This window comes from Schistocerca gregaria, chromosome 2 (genome assembly GCF_023897955.1).
Source record: "Schistocerca gregaria isolate iqSchGreg1 chromosome 2, iqSchGreg1.2, whole genome shotgun sequence".
Taxonomy (NCBI): Eukaryota; Metazoa; Arthropoda; class Insecta; order Orthoptera; family Acrididae; genus Schistocerca; species Schistocerca gregaria.
In genome coordinates, this window is record NC_064921.1 from 639,086,551 (window position 1) to 639,092,550 (window position 6,000).

Below are 6,000 nucleotides of genomic sequence, written 5' to 3' on the forward strand. Positions count from 1 at the left end.
GAGCTGAGTGTTGTACACTGATTTAATATTGTAGATACAAACAGCGGCATATATGGATACTGTCTGCGAAACGTGTAGCGAATAGGTTTAGTAGCAAAGAACTAATCACTTTAGCACAATACGGCAGTTCTTCACGTGTTTCAGTGTTTATGATGTCGTATCTCCTTAACTATGTGTCATACAGTGATATGATTTTGCAAGTAGATTCGTTGGTATATGTGAATACTGTATGCAAAGCGTTGCGCGAATACAGTTAACAGTAAAGAAGTAACAAATTAAAATGTCACAATTGATGTGCCAGTTTTACAGCATGAACATCGAAAATTTAGTAGTCAATAAACTCTTTTTTCTTTTATCATTTTGTGGGGGGCTTTCACAAAAAAAAGTCTCAAAAGTTTGAAATTGTGTTTACCGTTTGTTTCTAGTCACTAACCGCTTTCGTTCTCAAATACTGGAGGAATAAAGTGAGTATTCGCTCGTCGTGACCTACACTTCTTTACACTCCATCCTCCAGTCCTTTGGTAGATGGTTCTTACCTCACATCGACTGTTTCCAGATAGTAAGTGATATATTTAGAAAGTACGGTTGACATTGATGGAATGGATTAGTAGATGTACGTACGTACATACATACATAAAATGTATGGATGTGTGGACTTAACGTAATGTACACAACTTTATTATTAAACATGAAAAAGCTACCGTTACTTATAATGTTGTAGTGTCTGTTTACTTATATATGTGCATTGTAGCGCCACCAATTGCAAAATAACGACAAGAACGACAACAAGAACAGATCAATCGAAATGTATCGAAAAGGCCAATATTAGTTGCATTGTACTGCCACCTACTGCAAGGTATTCCATATGAGCGACCTCAGTACTCCTTAGACATTGTGAGAGAGCAGAAGGTGGCGCTTCGCTGAACTCACGGACTTCGAAGGTGGTCAGATGATTGGGTATCACTTGCGTCATACGTGCGCTAGGCCCAGTGTTTCCGATGTGATAGTGAAGAGGAAACGTGAAGGGACATGTACAGCACATAGGCGTATAGGTCGACCTCGTCTGTTGGCTGACAGAGACCACCGACAGTTGAAACGGGTCGTAATGTGTAACAGGCAGACATCTATCCAGACCATCGCACAGGAATTCCAAACTGCATCAGGACCCACTGCAAGTACTATGACAGTCAGGCGGGAGGTGAGAAAACTTGGATTTCATGATAGAGCGGCTGCTCATAAGCCACACATCACGCCGGTAAATGACAAACGACACTTCGCTTGGTGTAAGGAGGATTCAACAGTGCAAAAGCGTTGTGTGGAGTGACGAATCACGGTACACGATGTGGCAATCCGATGGCATGGTGCGGGTATGGCGAATGCCCGGTGAACGTCATCTGCCAGCGTGTGTAGTGCTAACAGTAAAATTCGGAGGCGGTGGTGTTATGATGCGGTCGTGCTTTTCATGGAGGGGGCTTGCACCCCTTGTTGTTTTGCGCGGCACTATCACAGCACAGGCCTACACTGATGTTTTAAGTAACTTCTAGCTTCCCACTGTTGAAGAACAATTCGAGGATGGCGTTTGCATCTTTCAACACGTTCGAGCACCTGTTCATAATGCACGGCCTGTAGCGGAGTGGTTACACGACAATAACATCTCTGTAATGGACTGGCCTACACAGAGCCCTGACTTGAATCCTTTAGAATACCTTTGGGATGTTTTGAAAAGCCAGGCCTCACCGACCGACATCGATACCTCTCCTCAGTGTAGCACTCCGCGAAGAATGGGCTGCCATTCTCCAAGAAACCTTCCAGCACCTGATGGAACGTATGCCTGTGACAGTGGAAGCTTTCATCAAGGCTTAATGTCCATGAAGTATTTAAAAATCTACACAGATAAATTGCGATATCTACGCTACAAATGAGATAGTTTGTGAAAGAAAAACTCTTAAATTTCTTATGCAGTGTTTATAAATGTTCTTCGTGCGCGTATTTCTCACACGGCACACATACAGGGTGTTACAAAAAGGTACGGCCAAACTTTCAGGAAACATTCCTCACACACAAATAAAGAAAAGATGTTATGTGGACATGTGTCCGGAAACGCTTAATTTCCATGTTAGAGCTCATTTTAGTTTCGTCAGTATCTACTGTACTTCCTCGATTCACCGCCAGTTGGCCCAATTGAAGGAAGGTAATGTTGACTTCGGTACTTGTGTTGACATGCGACTCATTGCTCTACAGTACTAGCATCAAGCACATCAGTACGTTGCATCAACAGGTTAGTGTTCATCACGAACGTGGTTTTGCAGTCAGTGCAATGTTTACAAATGCGGAGTTGGCAGATGCCCATTTGATGTATGGATTAACAAGGGGCAATAGCCGTGGCGCGGTACGTTTGTATCGAGACAGATTTCCAGAACGAAGGTATCCCGACAGAAAGACGTTCGAAGCTATTGATCGGCGTCTTAGGGAGCTTGGAACATTCCAGCCTATGACTCGCGACTGGAGAAGACCTAGAACGACGAGGACATCTGCAATGGACGAGGCAATTCTTCGTGCAGTTGAAGAGAACCCTAATGTGACCGTCAGAGAAGTTGCTGCTGTACAAGGTAACGTTGACCACGTCACTGTATAAAGAGTGCTACGGGAGAACCAGTTGTTTACGTACCATGTACAGCGTGTGGAGGCAATATCAGCAGCTGATTCTCCTCCACGGGTACACTTCTGCGAATGGTTCATCCAACAATGTATCGATTCTCATTTCAGTGCGGATGTTCTCTTTACGGATGAGGCTTCATTCCAACCTGATCAAATTGTACATTTTCACAATCAACATGTGTGGGCTGTCGAGAATCTGCACGTAATTGTGCGATCACGTCATCAACACAGATTTTCTGTGAACGTGTGGGCAGGCATTGTTGGTGATGTCTTGATTGGGTCCCATGTTCTTCCACCTACGCTCAATGGAGCACGTTATCATGATTTCATACGAGATACTCTACCTGTACTGCTAGAACATGTGCCTTTACAAGTACGACACAACACGATGGAGCTCCTGCACATTTCAGTCGAAGTGTTCGTACGCTTCTCAACAACAGATTCGGTGACCGATGGATTGGTAGAGGCGGACCAATTCCATCGCCTCCACGCTCTCCTGACCTCAACCCTCTTGACTTTCATTTATGGGGGCATTTGAAAGCTTTTGTCTACGCAACCCCGGTACCAAATGTAGAGACTCTTCGTGCTCGTATTGTGGACGGCTGTGATACAATACGCCATTCTCACAGGCTGCATTAGCGCATCAGGGATTACATGCGACTGAGGGTGGATGCATGTATCCTCGCTAACGGAGGACATTTTGAACATTTCCTGTAACAAAGTGTTTGAAGTACGTTCTGTTGCTGTGTGTTTCCATTCCACGACTAATGTGATTTGAAGACAAGTAATAAAATGAGCTCTAACATGGAAAGTAAGCGTTTCCGGACACATGCCCACATAACACATTTTCTTTCTTTGTGTGTGAGGAATGTTTCCTGAAAGTTTGGCCGTACCTTTTTGTAACACCCTGTGTAATCTGGAGTCAAATTCTGATCATGTCTCGTTTCGCAAATCATGACTGCCGTACCTTATCTAAAGTACTGTAGCACAGTTGCTGCTTATTATGGGGAACCGTTATTCACTATCCGGCGGAAGATCCTCATAGTGCCTTAGGCAAGTAAATTCCTCGCTGCTCCCAAATCATCAGCATACCATAACGGAAAGCCTTTTTTCTAGTCGTACCCGAGCACACACACACACACACACTGCACGTCCTGCCAAAACCGATTTTACTTCAGTATGGATGACAAGCTACTAATCTAAATGTAGATGTAAGAGTTTCAGAGGGTCCACATCAGCTCGGGGAGCATAAGAGAAAATGTTACCTTCATAGTCTCCGATGTTACTCCGATGTTATTGAATTTAACGTATGTTATAATTCATGATTAAGAAAGAAACCTGTATTTTTTGTTCTTGGGCATGACGTTGCCAAGCAGTACTAAATGAAACAAGCAAGTAAGGAAGGTTGGTAGTAGTGAAATAGAATGGTCGACATCAGTTTATTGGGAGAATTATAGGAAAGTGTAGTTGTCTGTACAGGAGACTGTGTATAGAACAATAGTACAAATAATTTTTGAATAATGCTACAGTATCTGGGATCCCCATTAGGACAGATGAGAGGAATACAACGAAGCAGTTCTGAGATGTGCTGCTAGAGTGATTACCGGCAGGTTCCATCAGCACAAGAATATTACAGAAATGCTTTGTGAGGTCAAATGGGTGTCCTTAGAGGGAAGATGACATTCATTTCATGAAACAGTACTGAGAAAATTTAGAGAACCGGCATTTGCAACTGACTGCAGAACAAATCTACTACTGCCAACATACATTTCGTTTAAGGACCATGAAGACAAGATAGAAAAATTTGGGCTCATATGGAGGCGTATAGACAGTAGTTCTTCCATCGCTCCATTTGCAAGTGGAACAGGAATAGATACGACTATTAGCGGTATAAGACGCCCTCTGCCATGCCCTTACAGTGGCTTGCGGAGTATGTATGTAGCTGTAGTCTGATAACCATAAATACAACTTGCTAGTTTACTAACGGTGTTTTACTACTGTGTATTTTATGTATGTATATTAAAAGCCGGCCGGGGTGGCCGAGCGGTTCTAGGCGCTACAGTTTGGAACCGCGTGACCGCTACGGTCGCAGGTTCGAATCCTTCCTCGGGCATGGACGTGTGTGATGTCCTTAGGTTTGTTAGGTTTAAGTAGTTCTAAGTTCTAGGAGACTCATGACATCAGAAGTTAAGTCCCGTAGTGCTCAGAGCCATTTGAACCATTTATATTAAAAAGAAATCCGCTCAGAGCCATTTGAACCATTTGTATTAAAAAGAAATCAGGGTGAATCACCTAACACTTGATCGCGAATATTGCGGAAATGGAAATTGCTATTGATGTGCGCTTTTCACAGACTGGATTGATAGTTAGGGGCTCGTATTGTTAGTCAATCAACAGATTGTAATAATACTTAAAACGTGTATTTTCTGTACGAACATACACTGTTTGACATTGAGCAATGCCTATTGACATTAACAAACTACAAGTGGGGTAAAGTAGAATATCAGTGGTGTTTTTTCCGGATTCTACTGCGAGTCGTATTCTGAAAAGTTCGCGCACCGGCAATTGCACAATATCTATGGTTTCAAGCACTGAAGAACAACACAGGTGCATACACTAGTTATGCGGATTCTGTCCAGTAATGAGACACTCCACCGTCATAGGTTGTGTTCAAAATGACAACAGGCAGCGGCAATACATGCTTCCTGTTTGGTCTGGAGCGACTGCTGCACACGTGCTAGCATTTCAGTGGAGATGTCCGAGCAGACTGCAGCAGTACGTCGCTGCATATCATCGGGTGTAGTCGGTATCCACTAGTAGACATCATCTTTCCGCTTTCCCACAGAAAAACGTCTACAGGCGTCCAATCGAGGGCACGGGCCGGACAAAGGTGTCCAGCGATTTGGAAATACACTCCTGGAAATGGAAAAAAGAACACATTGACACCGGTGTGTCAGACCCACCATACTTGCTACGGACACTGCGAGAGGGCTGTACAAGCAATGATCACACGCACGGCACAGCGGACACACCAGGAACCACGGTGTTGGCCGTCGAATGGCGCTAGCTGCGCAGCATTTGTGCACCGCCGCCGTCAGTGTCAGCCAGTTTGCCGTGGCATACGGAGCTCCATCACAGTCTTTAACACTGGTAGCATGCCGCGACAGCGTGGACGTGAACCGTATGTGCAGTTGACGGACTTTGAGCGAGGGCGTATAGTGGGCATGCGGGAGGCCGGGTGGACGTATAGCCGAATTGCTCAACACGTGGGGCGTGAGGTCTCCACAGTAATCGATGTTGTCGCGAGTGGTCGGCGGAAGGTGCACGTGCCCGTCGACCTGG